The 27293-nt window shown below is 41.4% G+C and overlaps 1 protein-coding gene and 1 long non-coding RNA gene across 3 annotated transcripts in view; one reads left to right on the plus strand and one right to left on the minus strand.

The window, feature by feature from the left end:
* Positions 1 to 27293, plus strand: part of Opcml (opioid binding protein/cell adhesion molecule like) — a 1159039-nt gene that overhangs the window by 598422 nt on the left and 533324 nt on the right. The window lies entirely within an intron of this gene.
* Positions 13012 to 27141, minus strand: LOC147001981 (uncharacterized). The gene is made up of 5 exons (XR_015048920.1): positions 25235 to 27141; positions 24319 to 24430; positions 20539 to 20659; positions 13769 to 13844; positions 13012 to 13221 (listed from the first exon to the last, which is right to left on the minus strand). It is a non-coding gene; the product is annotated as an uncharacterized LOC147001981 (long non-coding RNA).

Consider the following 27293-nt stretch of genomic DNA (forward strand, 5'->3'; position numbering starts at 1 on the left):
TGTAAGGAAATAGCAGAAGTCTAAGACTGGTAAAGTCAACAATGGATATTACTCAAGTCAAAAGGACATTGCTTAGGACCTCACAGAAATAATAATTATGAGAATACTATTAATACTTGGGTACCAAGTAGTTGAATAACTTAAATGATGTAGCCTTAACTCAAGAAAGATACAACCTTGAGTCATGGACTCAAGAAGTACTAAGATAATCTAATCAGAAAATAGATATATGTAATTAGCAATTTTATAAACTTGTATGTAGAAAAACTAAATTGTAAGGTCATTGAATTGAATGTTAAACTACCAAATATTTAAAAACTAATACCTATTTGTTAAAAGCTCTTTCCAGAAGTGGGGGATGAGAAATAAGTGGGTAGACTCATTCTCCTAGGATAATATTATTCTAATACATGCAATGCAAAGATATTACAAAATTCAAACAATATGTGAAAGTTTTTACTATAACCAAGTGTGACTTGTCCTGATAAAGCAATCTTGGTTTAACATGAACACCCCAGGGGCTGGGGAGTTGGGTCAGCAGTTAAGTACACTTTTTACTCTTACAGAGGACCTGGGTTCAGTTCACAGCCCCCTACATGGTAGTTCACAATGATCTGTAACACCAGTTCCAGGGCATTCAGTACTGTTTTCTGACTTCTTCAGGCATCAGGTATGCATGTGCTACATATGCATATATGCAGGCAATACATTCAAACACGTAAAATACAAATAAATAGAAAGGAAGAACACATCATATCAACAGAATATTTAAAAGTCGCAACTACTTTCGCAGAGGAATAAAAAACTTTTAGATGAATGAATATTATTCATAAAAAATATTCAAGATATTAGCAAAACACTTCTGCAGCCTTCTAAGGAACATTAACAAAACCCAGAGCTAACATCATATTTAATGGTAAAGGATGGATTTTTTTTTCTGCTAAGATCAAGGAAAAGAATTTCTGCTCTCAAAACTTTTATTCAGTATAGAACTAGAAATTCTCGCCAGGAGTACTAGTCAGAAATAAGTAAGTAAAATGCATATACATTAAAAGGAAAGACTTACATCTTCCTCAACTTGAAGGTGACATACAAGTTCTATACAGGAAACTATGAAACATTTAAAAATGAATTGATGGGGCTGGTGAAAGACCTTAGATGGTTGTGCAGTCATGAGAACCCAAGTTTCATCCATAGCACCCTCATTAACAAAAAAGAAAGTCAGGCACAAAAAGTACAGTTTCATAACTCCAGTACTCTGGCAGGATGCAGGAGAGTCCCCGGGGCTGGCTGGTAAACCCTCCTAGGCAATTGTCAAGATCCATCTTCAGCAGAGGATGATCCTGAACACACACACACACACACACACACACACACACACACACACACACATATACACACACGGGGTGGGAGAGAGAATAGAGCTAACAAAGTTTCATGAGTTTGCAGGATCCAAGATCATCATGCATCAAAATCTGTTGTATTTTTACATTTGTCATTACTACAGCTAGACAGTGACAGTACTCCGAATCAGCTTAGCAGAGAGGAAGTGAACTGCTATTTCTTGTCCTTCTGGCTGAGATCAAATATAGGAAGTATAAAACTTAGGCTCTCAGAAGCACAAATCTTGAAAATGTAATGATGACCAGTATAAGTGGCAAAACACCCCATGCTCGTGGATAAAACTTGCTAATGTTGATAGGTGTTATTCCACTGTTAGATGTACAGGTTCACTGCAGTCTACAAGACAGTCTTGCCTTATTCTTTGTAGTTGCTAATAAGTTAACTCTGCAATTCATATATTGAAATTTAAGGAGTACCTAAGACAAAATTATGAAGTCCTGTTTTTCACATTCAAAACTTACAATACTGGTGTAATAAAGACAAGGAGAGTCAGGCATCCTTTGGACAGGATCTCTGTCTCTGTCTCTCTCTCTCTTTGTGTCTCTGTATCTCTCTATATCTCTGTGTCTCTCTCTGTCTCTCTCTCTCTGAATTCCTTTTAAGTAATAATAAAAGCATTACTGTTGTAACCAAATGTCTACATTTGAAAGCATGAGCATGTTTCCCTCACTCATATAATACACAGACTATCTTAAAATAGATCCTAGACCTATGTATGAGAGTTAAAACTATGAGGCTATTATGTAAATATATAGGGGAATATCACTGTAGCCTATGTTTAGACAAGGCTGCTTAGCTATGACAGTACAATGCTATGACTCTTCTTTCTGAAGGGATTCAGACATTTCAAAGTTGACTCTGTGATACTTGCCAAATTTGATTCTCAGAGAATACGAAGAGCCACTAAATTATACACTTAAAAACGGTGACTGGGATATGGTGTGTGAGTTCTATTTTAATAAAACCTTGTATATATGCATATACATCCATATGTGAGAGAGAGGTGATTATGGCAAGGGACTGAAACACAGGTTATGCATATCCTAAACCACAGGGTAACAGGGGTTGGGGAGAAGTACTCAGAGAAGAGTCATCTAACAGAATGGCATTAAGCTGGCTTACCAAGTAAGTAACTAGCTTAAGATTAAACCCTTAACACTCTGGGGGTGGGGGTGGGGTACATGGGAGATGCATTTATGACTTATTTCCAACCAGGGTTAGTGATTCTTTCCAGTTAGCATTTGACTGAGAGCTGACATTCATTTCTTTGTTCAGAAGTGATATCGTCCATGGAACATAGTGACTCTGCTCTAAGGTGACAAGAGGATAATTACACGATGGTGTTAGCACATGGATTTCCTTTAGCTGGAGTTCGGACCATGTATTGGGAATACAGATACTCTCCATAGAACTGCTAAAATTAGGGAAAGGGGTACAAGAAAACATTCAAGTGTGTGACCTAGATCCTCCACATTCTCTCCTGGTCACCTTGTGGCCCACTACTGGACCAGTGGCTAATGGCTCTGCTTGTTCTTTTTTTTTTTTAATATTTTTATTAGGTATTTACATTTACATTTCCAATGTTATCCCAAAAGTCCCCCACATGCTCCCCTGCCCACCCACTCCCACTTCTTGGTCCTGTCGTTCCCCTGTACTGAGGCATTTAAGTTTGCACAACTAATAGGCCTCTCTTTCTGCTGATGGCCCACTAGGCCATCTTCTGATTCATATGCAGCTAGAGACTTGAGCTCCAGGGGGGGGGGGCGCACTGGTTAGTTCATAATGTTGTTCCACCTATAGGATTGCAGATCCCTTTAGCTCCTTGGGTACTTTCTCTAGCTCCCCCATTGGGGGTCCTGTGATCCATCAAATAGCTGACTGTGAGCATCCACTTCTGTGTTTGCTAGACCCCAGCATAGTCTCACAAGAGACAGCTCTATCTGGGTCCTTTCAGCAAAATCTTGCTAGTGTATGCAATGGTGTCAGCGTTTGGAAGCTGATTATGGGATGGATATGGCAGTCTCTAAATGGTCCATCCTTTCGTCTCAGCTCCAAACTTTGTCTCTGTAACTCCTTCCATGGGTGTTTTGTTCCCAATTCCAAGAAGGGGCAAAGTGTTCACACTTTGGTCTTCATTCTTCTTGAGTTTCATGCATTTAGCAAATTGTATCTTATATCTTGGGTATCCTAAGTTTCTGGGCTAATATCCACTTATCAGTGAGTACATATTGTGTGAGTTCCTTTGTGATTGGGTTACCTCACTCAGGATGATGCCCTCCAGGTCCATCCATTTGCCTAGGAATTTCATAAATTCATTCTTTTTAATAGCTGAGTAGATAGAGAACTTCAGACCAATTTCCCTTATGAATATCGATGCAAAAATCCTTAATAAAGTTCTCGCTAACCAAATCCAAGAACACATCAAAACAATCATCCATCCTGACCAAGCAGGTTTCATCCCAGGGATGAAGGGATGGTTCAATATATGGAAATCCATCAACGTAATCCACTATATAAACAAACTCAAAGATCAAACCACATGAACATCTCATTAGATGCGGAGAAAGCATTTGACAAAATCCAACACCCATTCATGATAAAAGTCTTGGAAAGATCAGGAATTCAAGGCCCATTCAAGGCTAAACATGATAAAAGCAATCTACAGAAAACCAGTAGCCAACATCAAAGTAAATGGTGAGAAGCTGGAAGCAATCCCACTAAAATCAGGGACTAGACAATGCTGCCCACTCTCTCCCTACCTATTCAACATTGTACTTGAAGTCCTAGCCAGAGCAATTAGATAACAAAAGGAGATCAAAGGGATACAAATTGGAAATGAAGAAGTCAAAATATCACTTTTTGCAGATGATATGATAGTATATATAAGTGACCCTAAAAATTCCACCAGAGAACTCCTAAGCCTGATAAACAGCTTCAATGAAGTAGCTGGATATAAAATTAACTCAAGCAAGTCAATGGCCTTTCTGTACACAAAGGATAAACAGGCTGAGAAAGAAATTAGGGAAACAACACCCTTCTCAATAGTCACAAATAATATAAAATACCTTGGTGTGCCTCTAACTAAGGAAGTGAAAGATCTGTATGATAATAACTTCAAGTCTCTGAAGAAAGAAATTAAAGAAAATCTCAGAAAATGGAAAGATCTCCCATGCTCATGGATTGGCAGGTTCAATATAGTAAAAATGGCTATCTTGCCAAATGCAATCTACAGATTCAATGCAATCCCCATCAAAATTCCAACTCAATTCTTCAACGAATTAGAAAGGGCAATCTGCAAATTCATCTAGAATAACAAAAACCTAGGATAGCAAAAACTCTTTTCAAGGATAAAAGAACCTCTGGTGGAATCACCATGGCTGACCTAAAGCTGTACTACAGAGCAATTGTGATAAAAATCTGCTTGTTCTTAGAAGGCATCCCTTTCCTGGCCAATCTGATCCCTCCATGTCTCCTTGCAGGCTTGTCTCATCTGTTATTTCCTCTTCTGCACCTTCTTTGTGGCTTTCCACAGTCATAAGAAAGTTTCAACACAAGTTAAAGGGCAAATACAAAGCACTCTCCCAGCATCCCTGGCTTTTCATGTTGCTCTCATATTTCTGGACAGCTCTTTACTATAAACCACTTGAGAGATGGTTTACATCTTTTATGCTTCACCTCTAGTTGACTTTTAAATCCACCTTAATCTTGTGTTTCTTCCAAAGCTTTCTAATGTCTTGCAAGTCTAGTGAGGTGTGTTTGTCCTATATATCTAGCGTTTTTCTTTTTTCTTCTTTTCTTTTTTCTTTTTTTGCCTCCTGTGGCAGAATTTTCCATAAAATGTTGTCATTCTCTTTTTCGTAATTTCTCTACAACCTCTGTGGGACTCAAAAACAGCATTCCCTGTCCTCACTGGCTCCCAGGCATTTCCCTGCACTGTGCCTACTGATGGTCTCCAACATTCTGTCTCTGTCTTCTTTCTTTCAGCAGCATCATATTTTAGTTACACACATCTTACATTAAGAACCAGCTTTGTCCACCTATCACTCATGATTTCGCTCTTGTTTAAGACAGTTCTAATTCCAATATCAGAAACTGTCTGCAGTGGTCTCAGAACTGGTTGCTGTTGTTACATGGGTCTGTTCTTGGGCTTACTTTCCATCGTCCCTGAGCTTGATTGTGTCCTTTCTTCCTAGGCTTGGAGACTATAGTCCCCTCCACATGGTAACCAGTCACTTGACTCGTTACCTGCTCTCCTTTTCTACCAGGATTCATCAGAGTTTAACCAGTATGGCTAAAGTTGATGGAATTTAGTCCAGGCTGTTCGTTCTGATGCCTGGGCTTGGTGTGCATTTTTATTAGGAAGAGCAAGGGGTGGTCTCAGGCTTTGTTGTTAGGTTAGGGTATGGTTTTTCCCCCTTTATCTTTCATAATGAAGGGGAGCTGATCTTAAAGATCTAGAATATCTACCCCCTGGAGGAAGCAAGTTGAGGCAAACAGTGAAGTGCTATCAGGTAAATTGAAGTGAATTTTTTGGTATCTGCGCGCACTGGGAAATAGACTTTTTCAGATGTAATGATTGCCTCCCTGTCAGTCCTATGAAAGGTGCTGGCTGTGCTAAAATTAGGCAGAACCACATGACGTATGAGGCCCTACAATGATGAAAATATTCACATTTATTGATTTATTTCTATAGCATTATTTCACAAAGATTATGAGGAAATGTTTAAGCATTGCTCTAGGTGGGGATATATAATGATGATAGATAAAGAAAAAGTTCAGTCATGAGAAAAATAATAGGAGCCAAAGCTACCCAACCATGTACATAAAGAATTTAAATCCTGTAATGAATGTCTGTGAGCACTGTTGCAGCAGCCAGCTATCAAATGGTGGTGGAGACTTTCCTTCCTGCCATCCAGTAAACTTGATCACTGTGTGGTCTTCAGTTCTAGGGTATCTAGGCTAATGATATCTCTGGCCTATTGCAGGCCAGCTGACTCCGTAGGAGGCCTACAGATCCCTAACAGGTGTCTGCACTATGCCCAGACTGAAAGTCAACCCTGTATGGGATTCTCTACTTGGCTTATGCCAGGTATGGACATGGTGTTTTATTTAATTCTCACAAAAAATTAGTAAACCGGATTTTATCAACAGTGGAAAGAGCTAAGAAGAAGTTATAATGGCCATTGTGCGTGTGATTGTCCCAAGTTAAGTTCTCAGAGCTGGAGATCAGTGTCCAAGATGGCCATTAGGGAATTCTCTCTGGAGGAGAATCTTTGATAGGGACCTACCAGAACAGCATGATGTGGAGATGGAAGAAGGGAGAAGATAAGAGGTTAAGATGTGTTACAGTTCCATGGCAACCTTGGCCAACTGGAGCTGAATTCATCAGGACTATGGTGGAAGAAAGTGACCAGGCCTTTCCTCATTATCTTAGTTAGTCACTGGGAACATGTGGACTTTGGGACAGTGTACCTTTAGAATGAGGACATCCCCTTAGGTTGCCTTCTGACAGCAGTGCCCTGAAGAACACAAGCAGCTCACTTCTATGACCACAACCATTGTGAGAAAGGAATGTATTAGACATTCAAGGATTCATGGACTTAATCTTGAAGAATCCCTGTCTATCTGGGTGTTTGTTTTGTTTTCTCCTCAATGTCCATCCTTCTCTCCCACCTCCAGTAAAAAAAAAAAAAAAAAAAAAACCTGATGCCTGGAAAAAAAGTCACTTAAGTCAATTGTTTTAGGGCCCTCAGCTATAATAATGGAGTTGCAGCCTGAACTCTGGCTGTGTATTATTTTCTGATGCTGTGTTACACATGTAGTGGGAGATACAGAAAAACATAGGGGATGGCTAATCACCTAAAAATCCATATAAGGATACAAAAGTAACATTTTTGAGAAATAAGAAGGCAATACATTGTATATTATAATATAAGAAAATCAGGGATTTGAAGTGATTGGCCTGAGCTTGGATGTCTCCACTTTCAAGCTGTATGAATTTCAGCAAGGTCTATAATCTTTCCCAGCTTCAATCTTGCTATCTTCAAACTGGGCATAATAATACCTTCCTCTGTGGCCTACCAACCCCCCCAGCAGAATCCACACTAATATTACCTATGACCACATTTCCAATTGTCTAGATGCATCTTCCAGGGCATCCCATGACCTCAGAGCCACAAGAGGCCACAGAGGACCTGATCTGAGCTGGGGCTGGGAAAATTAAAAAAGAAGAGAAAGATGATGGGAACAGGCTGAGGGAGGATGAGTCTCTTAGTAAAAGTTCTTGGCTTTTCTGCTGCTGTTCCACAGAACCCCTCAGTCACGTGGATAGGTGCTCTTAGCTCATTTTCCAGAAGACCGTAGCTCAGAGTGATTTTGTAGATGACCATAAGAATGTACCTGATCTGTAAATTCTCTCTGCTAGTTCAAATGTTTCCATATATGTTCAGAGTCAACATGAGTCTGACGAGGACTATGAAGAAAGATCTCTTCCCCATTACCCTTGTTGTTATTTTTCCATCCTGTCTGAACCTCAAGGGTTTTCCTGAACTACTTTCTTCTCAGCACCCCATTGTGAGAAGGTCCTCATTTGCCCTACTCCCAGGAATCAACACAGAATGGTTTATCTGCTAGACTTGGAAACTTCCCTCCCTGACTGTGATCCCCTTGCAGAATGGTTTGTGCCTCGATCCTCAAGTGAACATTCACTGACTTAATCAATATTGAGGAGGAAAGAGTTCAACTGAATTCCAAGTGCATGATGAGTAGGTTCATGATATGGCTGGTGGCCCTGGATTCCAGGGAACCTAACCCTTACATACAGCTCAGAGACAGATAGAGTGAAGGCAGAGGCAGTGATCAAATGAAAATAATCAACAGGAACCGAAGACGCCACCACAATCACATCAGTAGCCATAATGCTGAAATGAGGCTCAGAAGAGTCAGAATTTACCAGCAGTGGGACCTTGGATACATCAGAACCCTTACATTTCCAAATAATGGAGGAAGCAGATTCGAAAGAACAAATATGCTAATGGGAAGAGCCACAGTCAGTGCTTCAGGACAACCTGTGGGGTCCTGCTCAAAGGTCATGCAAATTTGCAAGCAAAACCTCAGCACTATGAGCAAGGTATTGCACAGAATGGGTTTGGGGACTAGCATTCTATCAGAGGGAAATGCCTAAGGACACCAGTTATCCAATATCCCAAGGTACAGAGATTTCCCAACTCAACTGGAGCCAGTGATTATGTCTCTAAGGTTCTTAATGTGAGGTGGCTAAGGGCAAGACAGTCCTGACAGCCTGGGGCCAACACCCTGGGACCTACCTGGCAGTGCTCAGCTTCACAATGCAGATTTCTATGCCCTCTACCACACAGGTCTCCTGCTCTTATCTGGTTGAGAGAAATGACATTGGGCTTGCTTTTTCCCTATCAGGGGAAGAAGGGCTGATAGGAGTAGAGTCCTTCTAAGATGGGGTAGGCAAGGAGAAAAGCTAAGCTAGAAAGTCTTGATTTAAAGTAAATATTGGCCAAACTAAAATGAAGAATAAAAACCTGGAGACAGTTGCATGCCTGCCTGGTGATGAAGACTTAACAGAATTTCCTCCCTGAAAGGGCACCCAAACTAAGAGGAGTTTAGCCCACTGGCCATGGCTAGGGAGCAGAGTAGAAGGTGGGTGTAATGGAAGATTTGCACAATGAGAAGGAGGTATTTATAAAGAAATAAATGGCATGATATGTCTTTAATTTGCACCCCCCTGTGACAAACATGAAACTAATAGCTGGGTTTCCTTTGGACCACAGCTGTTGATTCTTTCACCATGGCCTAGACATCAAATCCTTTGCTCCAAGTCAGAGTAGAAATCACTTATTAGGTAAACTGCTGATGTATGAGAAAAATTAGTCTCATTACTTTGTGGGAGCGTGTTAATCACACAGGAATGTGCATTCACGAGCATACCCTGCAGTTGACTGTCTTCTGACAAGGGAAGGTGTTTGGGCCAAGAGAGTCCAGGTCTTCACTGAGTAAGGTGACATCAGTTTCCCCGCCTGGTTTGTCTTGGGAAATACTTAACCATAGCATTTCCTAAAATCGTTGAACACACTACTTCAAGCATCCAGCTAAGAGAGGGTCCCCCTATGGAGGAATGTCACTCCATGTCATTCAGCAAACACTGAAGGAGCACTAACCATCACACTTGGCACTGGGTATAGCAACAGACTTAAATTAGCAGAGAGTGTGTGTCCTGTATCCAATCAGGAAAACTGTATCATTTTGTGACTCTAGGAAGGAGCAGCAATTCACAGGAGGCCCATGGAAGACAGGTACTACTTTTGCTGAGGACATGAGAATGTTGCCCAGGGAGGAGGCAAGTGAACTGTGCCATGAGGATACGTTTCAAAGCCAATGGGAAAAGGAGGGCATGAAAAGGTAGAAGTAGTTTAGGCTGCAGCCAAAAGATACACGCACGTGAATATTTTTCTAGGAAGGTGTTTGTTTCAACCACAGCCACATATCTGTACCTTATGGAATTTGAAAATCTTAATGATTTCTGTGACAGGTAAGGAAACTGGAAAAAAGAGAGCCAAGGTGACCTTGCAAAGCCTGAAATGCTGACCTGTTGAGAGTCACTCCCTTAATGCGTGTGTCCGTAGCTTTATTGTGAGAGTTTCCTCATGGATGAGATGTACTTCTTTCTGTCCCTGTGCCAAGTATGGGCTGCTCCTCCTTTCTTTGCAAGTCTGCATTTCTCTTGACTTTTCCTCTTTCACTGCATCTATCTACCTACCAATCAGTCATTTCAACTCACATGAAGAAGGAGGTACTATGGAAGGCAATCTACTTGCTATTTGGATCGTATGCTCTTTAGAAGGACATATTTTTTATGTTAGCCATTCTTAAAATGGCCTTGTTTGTCCCTCCCATCCTTTAGTTCTCCCTTCCTTTATCTGTTTTCTTTTATGAGTTTGTGCTATTGAAGAACAAACCCTGGCTTTGTGCAGGCTGGAAAACTTCCCTCCTGCTGAGCTACGCTCCTGATCCCTCGCTCTTTCCACTATTTCTCTAATGTTTTATTTTAGAATAATTTCACATTTTCCATTTTCAAATACAAGACAGATATTTCATGTCTGCCTTCCTGTTGTGATATCCCACAACCCTAACACATTAAACACACACACACACACTCTCCCTCTCTCATACACACACACTTAATGCCACATACATACACATATACTTACACAAACACAATGCAAAGAGTCACATAGACAATACACAAACACACAGTCATACACACTCAATACATAAACACACACTCATACACACACTCAATGCCACAAGTAAATACACACACACACACACACATTTATTACTGATTTAACAGGCAAAAGCATTCAATTTTACATTCTAGCCATTTAAATATGTCTAAGAGTGTGAGTGTTTTAGAGCTGAGCAGACACTGGGGTACAGCTTGCTGTGTTGTTTATGTCTCTGTCTCAGTTTATCCAGAAAACTATTTTTAGTACTCTCTACCCAGCACCATTAGTTTGTGTTAATTAAGATGGGGATGATGGGGATTCGTGTTCGACAGACCCTTGCTACTTGCAAAAGAGTCACTCATGCCCTATTCAGGGGTCTGGAGAGCTGAGTCCCAATGGAGACTGCTAGTAGCCAGCAGCAAGGGAAGTTTATGGTACCCCCTGTCTCTCCTTCCTTCAAGCCCCTTGTGTCTAAGCCTCACTGAAGAATTACAAGGTTGTCCTCTGCAGAGCTGGTCCCCTGCATTTTCCACAGGCCCTCTGTGACATAGGCTGATTGCATTCACAAAGATGTCAGAGCAAATCACCACGTCTGGGAATTGTCAGGCAAACAATCTGTGGAATAAAACATGCCCATTGCCAAGGGGTGGGGGAGGTTAGCAAGGAGGATATCTTGACAGAGGAAGAGAGAAGTGTTGGATGGAAATTAGCAGCTGAAGGCTTGCAAAGGGAGAAGAGGCAGAGGGAGAGAGAAAAGGGAAGAGACAGGCAGATGGAGAGGGGGAGGGAGAGGGTGGAAAATAGACACAGCTTTATTTCACAGTCTTGCTTCACCCTCCGCCCAAGCAGCCTGTGCTTTTGCAGAGATCTTGTCTTGCCTCAGCTTGTCGTTCGTTCCCCTGCTGACCTCTGCCATTAGACTCCTGGACTCCCTCAAGCTCCCACTTCCACTACAACAGTTGTGCTTTTCTCCCACATGGGATTTCCGGTTTGTGCAGCAAGAAATGTTCTCTCTGCAAGAAGACAAGCTTCTTGCATACCCTTGCTGATCCGGATGGCTTGGGGCTCTGTAGATCTCTGCTCCTGACACCCTGATTGGGTCCATATCACTGACATCCCGATGGAATTAGAATTGCTGGCAAATGTGGAGTTATGCAGTCAAGATATATTAATGTATCTCTTTGATATAGTGTACAAGTTCAGTAAAGTATATGTTGTAAAGTAAGTGCTATGGATTGGATCTAAAGTGTCTTCCAAGTCCCATGTACAAAAGACATTTTGTACCATTCTGTGCCATTGGAAATCTACTAACAAAGGGTCAGGCTCTGCCTTGAAAGAAGAAACTGGTCCCCGCCCCCTGCCTGTCAATTGTGCTGCCATAGATCATAAGGATGCAGCCATGACCATGTGGTGTGGAATCTTGAAATCATAAGAGAAGACCTTTTCTCCTTTGATTTCTATGCCATAGGCATTCTGTTAGAGACACCAAATGCTAATACCGTGGCTGTGGCAGTAATGGGAAGAGCTACACTCTCTCTGTTCTGTTCTATAGCTCAGAGTTCAATCCTGATGATCGAGACAGACCTAAGCACTGTACCCACTGCAGTTGGAACAAGATAGAGGTGTGTTTCCCCAACTGCACTTTTTAATTGGTGACTGGAGTTTTGTCTTATCATATGAGTCTCTTGGATGGTTTGCCATTCTGGAACATAATGAGGGCAACTACCCAACTTCACTTAAAACAACAACAACAACAACAACAACAACAAACAAACAAACAAACAAACAAAAAAATAACAGAAATTACTATGAGTGTGAAGAACCCAGCCCAGCCTCTCTTCTCTTTCCCTCCTCCTCCTGAACACTGCCAGAGTGTGCCCTGAAAAGTCTCCTTCCAATTTCCTTCCTATCCCCCAGATTCAAGGTGCCACATTTAAATCTGGGCCATGTATTAGGGTCATGTGTAGATTCTGATTTTTTTTCTAAAGTAGATGTAGGTAAATTGAAGCTCTGAATAATTATGTCTCTTAAAGAGCTATTTTTGGTCTCTCTGTAGTCCATTTTCTTTTTCACTCTCTGTGGCATCTAACCCCTTGCTCTGTACCTCTTTGGAACCTCTTCCCCACTTATGAAAGGGAAAACAAATTGCACTTTGGATAAAATCCATTCTCACCAGCGTACTTCCTTTTTCTAAGCACTTTGTAATTTGAATTCTTTAAATGCTAAAGGTGGCTTTGTCTTTTGAGGCATTTGATTGGGCATTAGCTTGCCTGTGGTGGGGATATTGGGATGAGAGGATGGTAACTTTTCTTCTCTTTGCTTCTTAGTATGACCTTCTTAAAGGCACACTCCTTTTAATCCTTTTAGGACAGCTGCTTCAACGCTGTATGCAGACCCATGATCCTTGATTTTATGAGTCATTGTGAATAGGCAATGGTGCAGACATTCAGGGTGTTTCTGGTTTGATACTTTATATACAATATCAAGATTTAAGTCTACAGACTTTTGAAAAACAGGGTTCATCGGTGGGTGGGCCTCATCCAGTCAGTTGAGAGCCTAACTAGAAAGAACAAAGACAGGAGAGGAGAGAATTCTTTCAACAATTAACCCCATCACTCAAACTCCAACCCCATTTTCAACTATTCTTGGGTTTCTATCTTGTTAATCCATGCAGCAGATCATGGGTGTACAGTTTCCATAATCATGGTAGTGAGTCCCTTAAAATAAGTTGTTCTCTTTCCCTCCCTCTGTGTCCCTTCTGCCTGCCCCCCACCCTGCTGTGTGTGTGTCTATCTTTCATATATATGTATGAAAATTAAATAATTTTCTAAGTATGTGTGTATTGCTCTGTATGTTTATTGCAAATGTTGCTGACATTATCTGTACCTGTAAAATGCCCGTGGCTCTGTCCTCTGGTGAACCTTAGGTAATAGATAATTAGCACAACCCTGCTCCTTGCCTGTAGCCCCTTTCCTTCCCTTTATTTCACTTCCCATTTCCCATTTCCTTTCTCTAGGACTTTGTATTTCCAGATGCCCCATGAGTGGAGGGAGGATCAACAGTGTGTTCAAAACCCCATCCCCAGTCCTCCAGACGACATCTCCTACCACCAAGGACAAATTAGATCCTCAGGATTTGCAGAAACTGTTCTTGTGTTTCCAGTCTTCCTTACACTGATTCCATCTAGGTGCATGGCAAGAAAGAGATTTGAGAGAACTTAGAGAATTGCATGTAGGAGAGCAAATGATGAGACAGGAGTGGTAATACCAGTGTGCACTTCTGAAAAGTCTTTCTATGGATAGCTTACCTTTGACATTGCTATCATCTCATCTTTGACCTTAGTGATGCCATCTCTAAATGGGTAGGACTATATGCATAATTGTCCTGATGAGTTACATACCAGGGGCCACAGATTGGAAACAAATTCTAGAGTGGTGTGTGTGTGTGTGTGTGTGTGTGTTTGTGTGTGTGTGTCCAATGATGGTGATGGTGACAGGTTTAAAGTGTGATCAGGACCCCAGTGCCCAGCTAGGGTAAGAATCTACACAGGCATCAGAATGACAGGTGAACTACCCGAGACAACCTTACTTATAAAGTAACCTTCTGTTCATTCTGAAGTGATGTGTGTTACAATGGCTATATAAATCATAAGCTCCATTTCTGATAAATCTGGTTATGTTTTATTGACTAAAATTCTCGTATCTGAAGCCTATCTTCATTGTTTGTTAGCCATGTGGTAGCACCACCTGCTTTCTCCCATGATTAACTTCTCACAATACAAATAATAGTGTGTTCCAACATAGACATAGACAACAACCAAGCAGCCTTTAAAAGTACTGTCAATCTCAGCTCTACTACTATGAAAAAAGTCTTATCCGATGCCCAAATGATGAAAGAAAAATTGAGATTTTAGTATTTGGTATGTGAACCTTGAAAGTTAAAGTTTCTCTCAGACTCTTTGAGGTTATGTGTAAGAAGTATATGCTGTCTTTATTATCACTTGAAGGCACATATAGAAAGTCTACTGCAGACCAGGATCCATTTTGAGTATAGCAATAGCAATACAGCAGTGAACCATGAGGATCAAAAGAAAATAATTAGTGATTTCTTTCAAAAATAATAATAAATATTCTTTCCTCTTTGAATGTCTAAAGATTTGCATCCTAGGTAAGCCCAGATCCTATCCAGCTAACAATGATAATATGCACGTCCCTTGTCAACCTGATAGCCAAACATACCAATTTTAAAGCCTCCTGTTCCAAGAGTCTCATGGCTACCTCAAAATAAAAAAATACACACAATCCAAATTCAACATAGCCTTTAACAATTCCAATATAAAAGTCTAAAGTCCAAGTCTCCTCCAAAGGCTCAACAGGAATGTCTTAACTGTGAGCAGAGGTTACATACTTTGAATATACAATAATACAGAATAAATACTTTCATTCCAACAGGGACATGTAGAATCATAACAAAGAAAGACCAGAAGTAAACCCAGTATGGCAAACACTAAATCCTTAAGCTCTACCTTTAGGGTCTGAGGCTCAGGATGGATTTATCTAAATGGCTTGGATAGTCCCCACCTACTCAGCTCTACTTCTTACAGCATGTATAGCACCTCTTCACTCCATGCCTGTAACTGGCTTTAGCACACTTCTTATAGAACTTGCATCTCAGATATCCTGGGTTTGTCCTGCAATTTAGACATCACCTTCATAGCTTTGTACAATGGACTCTTTGGGATTCCTTTCAGAAAACAAAGAAGACAATCCTGCCACACAACATTTGTCTTCCCCACTCTTACCTCTAGCATGCTTACAAATGCAAAATCACCTAGTTAAAACTGGCAAATTCTACTGCCAGGTTAAAATGTGGCCAAGAGTGGCTCAAGATTTGAAACACTCCCCAAGACAGTTGTTTTCCAAAGTAAGAATATTCCTAATCATTTCTGGAAATATATAGAAGAAACCACGAATTTTTGTCTTTTGACCCTCATGGCTCATTGCTGTATTGTTATTGTTCACACTTAGAATGGGTCTTGGTCTGCTGTAGAATTTCCACACCTGTATTCAAGTGATAATAAAGGTCGTTGTGTACTGCTAACACATAACCTCCAAGAGTCTGATGGACATTTTGACTTTTTCTCACATACCAAATACAAAAATCTCCAAGTTTTCCTTTTCCTATCATTTTGGGCATTGGAAAAGACTTTTTTTCTTGAGTAAGGCCTTGAGCAGCACTCTCACCTTAAGTTCTGGTCTTTCAAGTGAATTTAGATAATCCCAAATTAGACCCATAGACAAGTGTGGAATCTCTCTCTTGGGATACCTTTTCCATTGTCCCAGTGCGGTGCTAGGTAGGATATTTGTCTAATCTCCTTAACAACTGTAACTGCTTTCTTTGAACCCAATCTGTCGGCAAGTTTATTTAAACTTCAGTTTTGACTCATCAAAGGACCAAAAACAATTTTATTTTCTCTGCTTGTGACTTTCTTTTACTGTGTACCTGGACAAAACTAGTGAGTAGGAGTGGGGTTGAGGGTAGGGGGATGACATCACTTGTCTTCTATCCTGTCTGAGATTTCCTTTGCCAAATGAGCAGTGATTTGTTTAAGCATCAAGTCTCACTCCAGCCCTCAGGATACAGGCAGATATAAGTAGCTCCTTTGATAGATTATAGTATGAGTGACCCTGTCCAGTTCCCAATCATGTCCTTGTCCCCATTTGAAACCTCATGAGCTGGTCTTCCTCTGTTTGTTTCCTCTCTGTACTCTAGTCTTCCAAACTCCCACCGGAATGGCCCCTCAAGCTCTGCTCACCTTCCAATCTTTTCCTAGGCCAAAGCTTCAAACACTTTCACATTCCTCCAGCAAATTGACCCCAAATATCCTAGAACCACATGCCGTGTTTATCACAACCATAGCCCTGCTTTTGGGTATGGGTTTTCTGTATTAGTTAGTCCTTTTGTTGCTGTGGCAAAATGCCCGTTAAAAGGCAATTTAAGACAGGGAGAGTTTATTTTATATAGTAGTTTGAGAATACAGACCTTCATGACAGGGAAGTCCTGGAGGCAGGACGTATGATCTTATCAGGCCATTATAGGACAACCAAGGAAACTCTGTCTGGAAAGTTTTCTAGGGACTGTCACTTAATTTAGATGGCCATATTGCAAACACCAAAGCATCTTGTGTCTATCTTAATCTTCTTGCATCATACTATAATTATTTATTTACTATTGTTGATCTATTTCTTCTATGAGGCTATTAAATTTGGACAGTAGCAGGTCATGATCCCTAATTCTCATCAAGGGGTAGCTAAGTTCCCCACACAGATAAATAATCTGGCTAGAGCCTGGGATGGGGGAGGATTCCCAGGAATCAATGGGGGTGACATTAGCTGAGACTTACAGTAGCAGGGATATGGAATATAAAGAGACAGGAACCCCATTGGAGCCATAGGGACACGAACACACCCACAAAACTTTCAACCCAAATTTATCCTGTTGACAAGAAATGCAGGGACTGAGCATGAAGCAGAGACTGAGGGAATGGGCAACTGATAACCAGTCTAACTTGAGACCCATCCTCTGGGCAAGCACCAATCCTCGACACTATTAATGATACTCTGTTATACTTATGAACAGGAACTTAGCATAACTGTTCTCTGAGAGGCTCCACCTAGCACCTGACTGAAACAGATGTAGATCCCTACAGCCAAACATTGGATGGAGCTTGAGGATTTTTATGGTGGAGTTGGTGGAAGAACTGAGGGCTCCCAAGGGATAGGAACTCCACAGAAGACCAACAAAATCAACTAACCTGGACCCTTGGGGGCTCCCCAGCACACATGGCTGGGCCTAGGTCACCTGCACATTCATAGCAGATGTGCAGCTTGGTATTCAAGTAGGTGCCCCAACAATTAGAGCAGGTGCTATCTCTAAAGCTGTGTGTGGACTATGTTCCCCTAACTGGGTTGCCTTGTCTGGCCTCAGTGGGAAAGGATGCCCCTAGCTGTGCAGAGATTTGATTTGCCAGGGTAGGGGGATACTCAAGTGGAGCCTCCACTGTCTCAGGTAATAAGGGGAGTAGGGAGGGACTGTGTGAGTGGGGAACTGGGAGGGGGCAGAGATCAGTAAATAAAAAATAAATAAGTGAATAAAAAAGAAAGAAAAGGAAAAAATGGTTAGCAAAACAGAAAACAGATTAACACCATAAGAAAAGTGTTTGGGCTCTCAGAACCGAGGAGGCTGAAGTTGTGAGGTTGAAAATTTCATGGCTAGCCTGGTCTTCATAGAGTTCTAATTCAGCTTTCCCATTGCCTCATAAATGCACTTATAAAAGATAGGCCTTGTCAGGGTCCTGTCAGTAAAATCTTTCTGGCATATGCAATAGATCTCTCTTGTGAGGCTAAGCCAGTGCCTGGCAAATACAGAAGTGGATGCTCACAGTCATCTATTGGATGGAGCACAGGGCCCCTAATGAAGGAGCTAGACAAAGAACCTAAGGAGCTAAAGGGGTCTGCAGCTCTATAGGAGGAACAACAATATGAACTAACCAGTACCCCCCAGAGCTGTGTCTCTAGTTGCATATGTAGCAGAGGATGGCCTAGTCGGCCATCAATGGGAGGAGAGACCCTTGGTATTGCCAAGATCATATGCCCCAGTACAGGGGAATGCCAGGACCAGGAAGCGGGAGTGGGTGGGTTAGGGAGCAGGGCAGGGGAAGGGAACAGGGGGCTTTGGGGATAGCATTTGAAATGTAAAGAAGAAAATATCTAATAAAAAAAAGATAGGCCTTAGGTAACTAACATTTACTATAATAGAAACACAAGTCCCAGAGGTATCTATTTATTTATTTTAAGTAAGAAGAGAGTAGAGCCCAGGTGAAGTGTTAGGCCAGGACATCTGCTTCATGAATAATATTCCCAGTGTGCCAAGCTCCATGGAAGATATTTTACGTCATCTTTTATTGCAGTTCAGAAAATAATATAACAGAATATTTTCCACATAATAATGAGGAAAGTTGAGCTTAGGAAAGTCTGTTCATCATAGGTCTCAATATTATGTTTTTGGTCTTCAATTTATAGAAATATATGAGATGTGACTGTAAAGTAATGAGGCTGATTGTTCTATAAGGCTGTGTAAATAGGTCCAAATCCTTGGTCTTTAGAGGGAGGTGCTCTAATGCAATTATGGTTCACTCTGTTGAAGAGTTTGGGAACCAAGAAAGAAGAGTGATACAGGAAGAATCTGTTACTGGGGATGACATTGGGTCTCTTTTGTCAAGTTTCTCAAATGTGATGATGTACTTCAGGTCAATGCAAGTGGATTAAGGAATATCTAGGAAGTTGGTACAAAAAAAGAAAGAGAGAAAGAAAGAGAGAAGGAAGGAAGGAAGGAAGGAAGGAAGGAAGGAAGGAAGGAAGGAAGGAAGGAAGGAAGAAACCTGGTTGTTGTAAGTGTGCCTGTAAGGGTGTTTCAGGGAGTGAGCAGGTGAGTGTCAGTTCTGCAGAGAACCATCTTCAGTGGTGCTAAGCAGCACCCAATGGACTTGGGACATATAACCAAATGGAGAAGAAAGGAAGATATTTGCCTCTGTGTCCTGAAACTGTAATATACCCATCTCTTCCATAGATAGCAAAAAACCATGAAGGCACTGTTAGCCTTTGGACTCTGTAACTTATAGAAGTAGGCTGTCTATATTTCCAGAACTACACTTTAGACCAGAACTCATATCACCTTCATTGTAGGACATTTGGATCTGGACCCAACCATATTATCCCCGTGTTATTATCTTCAGCTTTCAGGCAAAACCATATCCAAAACCTCAGCATTTGTCATTGTATGATCAAGCTCCTTAGCAAATCTCCTTTCACCTCTCCCTCCCCCTTTCCCCCTCCCTCTCCCCTCCCCCTCCCCCCTCTCCCCATTTCCCCTCCCTCTCCCCCTCCCTTTTCCCCCTCTCTCTGCCTGCCAGTCTGTCTTTCTAAACATTTGTCTGTCTGTCTTATCTGTTCATATAATTAACTCAGTCACTCTGGAGGAAACTGACTAATACACTTGGCCTTCTAGAGACTGTAACGAACAGACTTCAGCTCTCTCTTGCAGCAAATATTTGCAGAGCTCTTACTCTGTGCCAGGATCCTGCCTGTAGGAAAGGGATCAAGAGGAGCAAACACTTTGTTATCAGGGCCCCTACAGTTCTTATGGGAGATAGCGACTTGTGAAATACACTTGGAGACTTGGTATGGGTGAGGGGATCCAAGACTGATTTTGTAGCAGTTGCATTCCACAGCTGTCACTTGACTCTAATTTAGGGAAACTGATAGATTCCTCTCCACATGCAATTATGTGTCTTGTTTTACTATTAATGTGCTTGTTTTATGTTGATTTTAAATTAGCATTGTTGTTTTAATTTGTCCATTGATTATTTTGTTTTGTGTTTTCTTTGTTTTATCACTTTGGCATTAAAAATAGAGAAGAAAAATCAATTGTCTAGTAGATGCCATCATGCTGACTTCTGGCTTGGGATCTGCTATATATGTGGTGACACTCAGACCAAAGCCTGCAAGGAGCTTTTTTATTACTTTTTCTTTTTTCCTTTTTCTTTCTTTCTTTCTTTCTTTCTTTCTTTCTTTCTTTCTTTCTTTCTTTCTTTCTTTCTTTCTTTCTTTTTTTAATGCTTATTTGGAGATGAGGCATTGTTATGTCAACTAGGCCAGTCTCAAACTCTTAGGCTCACGTGACACTATCTTCTCAGCATCCTGAACTGCTGAGTGGCTATGATTATAGACACACACCATCAAGCCTAGCTAGCTACAAAGGATCTTTGCTAACACTGCCTATAGATGAACAAACACAAACTCACAAGCAAGTGACTTACCTCACATTTCAGATCTTAAATGGCAAGGCTCGGATTAAGGTCAGGCTTTTAATCCCTGACCAATGTGCCTTTTCCCTGATGTAGATAGATGTGTACTCTATGAAGAAGAATGTGGTGAAGTCTAGGAGGGAAAAAAAAAGACAAAGGTAGGATTAAACTCATCAGAAATTTTAGGTTAGTGGTGATAAGGAAAACCATTTAATATGCATTTTACTTGGGAAATATGCAAAAAGTAGTGAGAAATGATGTTTTCAACCATGGCTGGGCAGCTGTTGTAGAAGGATTGCTTTTGGATCCTGAGGACACAGACCCTACCTTTACCCACAGTTCACATGCAATTGTATTTTTTGCAACTTTTAGCCCCAAAATGAAGTTCAGTCACTTTTTAAAAGTATGTGTTCAAGTGTGCATGTATGTGGGGTCAAATTATAGATGTGTACATATATTTTAAAAAAAAAAAACTTTTGTCTTTCAAAAATAAGTGTCTCCACAGTTGCTTCTCTAATTCAGGTTTGAGACAGAGTCTTTCACTGACCCAGAGCTCAGTGATTAGATAGAAGTTACCTGTTAAGCCCCCATGGTCCTCCTGTGTCTGCATCCCCAGCTCTGGGATCAGAGTCATCCACTTCTGTACCTGGATTTTCATATGGGCGCTGCAATCCAACTTACCTGCTTGTGCTGTGAGCACTTTGTCAACTGATGCATCTCATTAGTCTAGCCAAGTCACCCTTACCATTCTGCTCATTAGCAACGCATTCCTACCCATGTCTATACCCATGTCCTGTGTCTCTCAGCAGCCTACACCATGGTATTTCCTCAGTTACCCTGTTCTCTGGGTCCACCTTATGTAGATGAGTTTCTGTGATACAAATATACCTCAAATTATGGGCTTCCTCTTTCATGCTTCTTCCAAATGCACACAGAGCAGCTGGGCACAACACTACTCTGATAAACACAAGCTGTAAGTTTTCCTCATTTCTGAATAACACACAGTTTGAAATTGCTTTAATGGCTGGATACAAATTTTATTATGGATCAGTTTGGCTATCTGTGTGGGGCCTTGAATTTCCCAACAGCAATCCACAACTAGGCAAGCTCTTTGAGGTAAAGCAGCTTAGTAATGATCTTGTAATTTTTTCATTTGGAAGTGGTGATTTCTATTTCTAAAATAGGCTATTCCTTAAAATGAAATAGAGAGAGAGAGAGAGACAGAGGGGGGAGAGGGATGGGGATGAGGAGGAGGAGAGAGAGAGAGACAGAGAGAGACAGAGAGAGAAAGAGAGATAGGCAGACACACACACACACACACACACACACACACACACACACACGACATTTCTTGCAAATGTGTTGGCCTTGATTGTTTTTTTTTTTTTTACAGCTTATTTGTCCACAGAGGCACTTCAGAGAAGAAACCAGTTATATCAAAGGATAGTACTTTTTCTTTTGTTAAATAAAGACTAGCATCATGGAAGAATGGTCAGTCTATGCAGTGTGTCATTTTACATTGTTCTGGATTGCATTAAGAAGTCCTAAATTCATATGTGGAAGTCCAAACCATCAATGTGTCAGTATTTGGAGGTGGGGCTTTCAGAAGGTGATTACAGTTACTTAGGTATGGATATAAAAGTGATCCTGACTCTATGGAACTGTTGGTTTTGTAACAAAGAGAGCAGCATAGTCTGTGTGCCATGGATACACATACAGCCAGGAGGTAGCTGTCAGAATCCAGGAGGAGAGCCCTCCTCAGCGATCTCAGACTTCTAAGGTAAAGAATTATAAGAGGGAAGTTTCTCTTGTTGAAGCCACCAGTGTGTAGATTTGCTTTGACAGCCTGAGATGGCTAGGTTAGACCCTCATAAACACTGTACAAATGTATTGGTATCATGCCTGCATTTATAGAGATGCAAGCTGGAGGCTAGTTTAGCTAAGCAACAGAAGTAACGTTGCACAGATGGTGGGCTGTTGAGGTGGGAGTCAGTCTAGCCTCTAACTGCAGTGCCCCAAACCCTTTTATCCACGAGATACCATAAAATAGAGGCTTTTCCTTGCTCTGAATCACAGCCAGGAGGTTACAATGGAGTTTGTGGTCCTAAATCTGAGTCCTTCCACTTACATTATAAATGAGCAACATTCCAGTTTCTTAACAAATAGTGATAGCACCATGTTAGACTCTACTCTGTAGAGATGAGATGTGATCAAGCAGGCAAGAAGCACTGAGATGCCAGCAGTTAAGTGGCTATCACAGGTCAGACAGGATGTAATGCAATAGTCGGTTTTTAAGGTACAGGCTAAGGCATGGGAGCCTTTAGGTCCAGTAAAGATGCTTTGACTGTTTTGTCCCTATGACATATCCACAAAGGAGAACTTTAATGCCCTTTAAAAATAGCAAAAAGGAAAGCATGTTGAGGATGAGAAAAAAATGGTGTTGCCCCCAGTTCTCCGCTGATCCTTCAGGCTCTTCCTTCTTGTTCCATCCTGACATCTGCAATAGGCTGTCGTCTCCTCAAACCCATTGCCTTCAGGATATTCTTTTTCTATCCATATTACAGAGAGTTGCACTTGCTAGCTATCAAAATCACTCTTAATTCTTTTCCTTTACTCCACCCCAAAATCCAAATGTGGGGCCAATCTTAGCTATTGCATTTGCCCCTTTCCTTTCCTTTCGCCTTGGATGCTACTATTCCCATTGCCATTGCTGTTCCCATTCTCCTACTCTTTGGGTACTCCTGCAATCCATTCTCTAGCCTACAGCATGGTCAAAGCATCTGAAACATTTCATCTCTTAGATCCTGGTACTTGCCTGCTGAAAGTCTCTGAAGTTATTGCACTGAATTTAAAATTAAATCCTTATACAGTTTCCGTGGTGCCTATGATCCAATGATTTCATGCCTTCTGCTTTCACCTAAAGCTCGTCTGCCAGTCACCTCACAACAGCCATCTTCATGGCCCGATTTGGCTGGATCCAGTAGTCAATCAGGTCTCCCTTCGGATGTCACCTCTGCAAAGATGCTTTCTCTAACTAACTAACTTATCCTTTCCATCCCGTCAACTCCCATAACACTTTTTTTATAGCACATTGCCCAATCTAAATATGTCTATTTACTTATTTTTCATGATCTCTTTTCTCACCTCAATACTTATTCACACCCTTGCAGGAAGGCATATAAAAATATTTGTGTTATTAATGGGCTACTGCATCTCCAGTCCTTTAAAGACTGCCCACCATAAAATAGACGTGGAATCATATTTACAGATTAGTAAGTGGTTTAATGTGTGAGCAAATTGGAAATAGTGCTAGAGGGTTTTCAAAGGGAAAAAATACTGAGACAGGGTCTCCTGCAGCTCAGGGTGGCCTCAAACTCACTATATAGCAGAGAATGAAGTTGACTTTCTAAATTTCATTGTTCTACTCTCCTTGTGCTTAGATTACAGGCAGCTGTCACTGTGCCCAGACTATGTGATGTTGGGATCAAACCTAGGGATTCCTGTGTGATAGGCAAACACTCTACTCACTGAACTATCTCCCTATATTCTTTTTCCAGAGTTAAGAGATTTTGTAATTTAAATTTTTTTTTATTTGCCTTGGTTATCTACTGCTATGTGATACATGAAGAGGCAGTTTGCACAGCCTAGAATACCACTTTGAAACACACACACACACACCTTATGCATACATGACATGCAGAATGCAGCAGGTGTAGCAGTACACAGAAACCTTGAAGTATTAGGAGCCAGATACTGTTTAGGTTCTGGGCAGAAGTTGCCTGACAGTCTTACACAGTGTTTTTGCTGACTGGTTGTCCTTCTGTGACATGAGGCAAGGACCCACTTGTACTGGGTTATCTTCTCAAGAGGCAAGTGAGATTCTATCACCAACCACAGTTTACACCTAAGTAGGAAAACAATGGGAACATCATCTCACCATCTGATTTCATCAGGTTTAACCAAACATCATTAGGCTGTGCCATGCATTTTCTTGCTAGGATGCTTCTTCCTCTAACCTAGGTTCTCTGGGCCACTCAATCTGTAGGCTGCAGATATCACCTGCTGGTTCAAGTTGCCTCCTGTCACTAGAGTTCTTTTCTGGAAGCCACCAGAACTCTTTACAGCCTTTCTTTCCATCTACTTTCCTCCATCTCTCAAAATCTGCTTTTCTTCAGTCTTTCACAGCTATTTCTCTCCAGGTAGCTAGTTATCTTGCCCTGTGTGGACTATAGCCCCTGAAATCTGGATCTTGTCATAAGTAACAAAGGTTGTGTAGGTAAGTTGACCCTCTCCCTTGTTCAGGGGGTTTTATGACATTTCCCTCAAGCCTTTCTCCATGTCACCTGTTATTACATAAAAATACATGTTGTGCTATAGAACCATAAAGTATATTAATGATAGTTCCCAGCCTTCACAGCATTAACTGCATCTATAGGTTTAATCCAAATCAATCTCCTCCATACATGTATTTGATTAGACCTTTCTACTCCCAGAGATACTGGCTCTCCAAGCCTGCTTCATTCCTGGATGGAAGAACCTCTTTCTCTAATCTTCCCAGACCAAGAGACTACTTCTTACCTTAAGCCAGGACCAAGCTATCACCCACAGAACCTGCCAACCCCCATATGTAACCCAGTTTTCCCATCCTTCCTTGCCCAACCCCTCCCATGGAAACCATAAGAAAGCCTCTTGCCACATTTCTTCTTACTTTCTATATCTCCAGACCAACCCTGGAGATGTCACTGGGTGATATGGCCCTTCTCTTGGGGACTATAAAGAATACACTCTTCTTTTAAGGTTCTGTGCCCTGGTCACCTTCTCTGTTTTGATTAATTACTCTTCCAGCTCTAATTAGACACAGTTATGCTCTCTACCCTTTGGATGAGATAGGTATTATTTGGTATGAGTTGCACAGAGATGGAGACATGAGAACTCGTCGATATTTGAACAGAAAACCCAGCTTCAAAGCCAGTATTCCATATGATAAATTGTCTCTACATATAAATTCATATATCCAAGAAGGCGTAATTAGAAGCCTATCCTATCATTGCCAGGGGTCAAAGCTTTTCCCAGAATATTCCTGGCACAAATTGTTTAATTGTATTCATTGTAAACCTCAACTCTGTTTCCTTTGCCCATACAGACAAGATATTTACAGTGTCTTCCTTGACTCAAAAGTTTGTGGATTCAGATTTATTCTGTCACAGAGACTAAGCTAGGAGCTGTGGTGACAGGAGAGTATAGAGCCAGGCCTCTGGTCTTTCAGTCCCCAGAAGCCTTTACTTGGAGGAAGGTAGCCTGGTAAACAGTAACTTTCTTAGGTTGTTACTTCACAGGCACAAGCCTCAGTGTGTGTTATTGAGGACTCATCTCCACGTCAGCTCATCTCTGCTTCCGGTCTTCACCAGCCTCAGTCATCCTCGTCCCATCTGGAACCTTGCACATGTTTCTTCTTTCTTCACATTTCCAATAACTCTTCCTATCTCCAGCCACCTTTCCTGAGTTGATGCAGCAATGGCCTCACCCTTGCTTCCTGATAAGAAATCAGACCAACAGGTGTCTGAGAAGATCTGAGGAGGATATGACTGAGCAGCAGGGACAGAGGACCTGGGACCTACCTTCTGACCAGGCTCGGCTTATGTCCTCACCCCTAAACAAGATACAGGTTCGGTGACAAGAAGTTCTAAGCACAGGGTCTCATTGTCACCTTACAGGGTAACACATGTAAGAGCCTTTCTAGCTGTTGATTCTGGATCTCAGCATCACAGGGTCCAGAGGATTATGTATACAGAGAAAGCTCAGATTGTTTTCTGGAAGAAGAACATGTATCAAAACTAGTGGGTGTTTCCTCAGCTTTCTTGGGTGTAGGGGAGTGTAGAAGCTGGAGGAGCAGTGGTAATCCCAAAATACTGGGGGTATTCCCCAAATACTGGTAGTGCTCCCAGTATCACCCAATCCCTGACTGCACAATTTCTTCTCTCAGCCTTGCAGCCCAAAACCTCATGAAGGAGTCTTGCCTCCCATTCCCTTCTGAGTAGTACTTGTTCTCCCAATATAATTTTCACTATAGTTGATAAGACTAGCGACAAGTACTCTATCCTTCCAAGGTAAGATGTTCTAATTAAAAATTTTAAGCCTAAAACATGTACATGAGCTAAGCATTTTTACAAGTGGGATTGGGGCACTATTCCTTTTTTTTTTGGCTCAGTCCCTTGGAAATGAAACAGGTAGGATGCCTTTGTATCCTTCAGCAAGTAAAGTAATAAACATGAAGAGCTTAATGCTTATTTTTGAATTACATTTCATTTTAGCAATTGTGTGGAGCCCTGCCTAATTTAACAAAAGGCTCCGAGAAAAAAAAATACAGTGGAGCAGACGCACATAGCAACCATTAAATTAGGATATAGGCACGAGTGCCACGCAGAGAGGGGAGGCTTCTGCCAGGCAGAGCAGGGGCAAGAATAATGGCAGGCCCAAGGAAAGCTGGTGCTTTTGGGTTTAGACTGAAGGAGATGGATCTTAGCCCAAAGGAACCTAGAGACTGGCCTCTAGGAACACTGTATCCTGGAGTTCCCTCTTGGTGCTCTAATGATGCTTTCTCCTGTGATCAGAAAGTCATAAATGGATGTCCTGAAGATCAGTCCTACTACAGTTTAGGATCTCCACGTGATTTTCCCAGCTCTTCCTTTTCCCCACAATAAGATGCACAGATAGTGGGGATTACTTTGCATGTTGTCTTGTAAGAAAAAATTCAATTGCCAGCTAGG

This window comes from Mus caroli, unplaced genomic scaffold (genome assembly GCF_978045245.1).
Source record: "Mus caroli unplaced genomic scaffold, Mus_caroli_1 scaffold_11, whole genome shotgun sequence".
Taxonomy (NCBI): domain Eukaryota; kingdom Metazoa; phylum Chordata; class Mammalia; order Rodentia; family Muridae; genus Mus; species Mus caroli.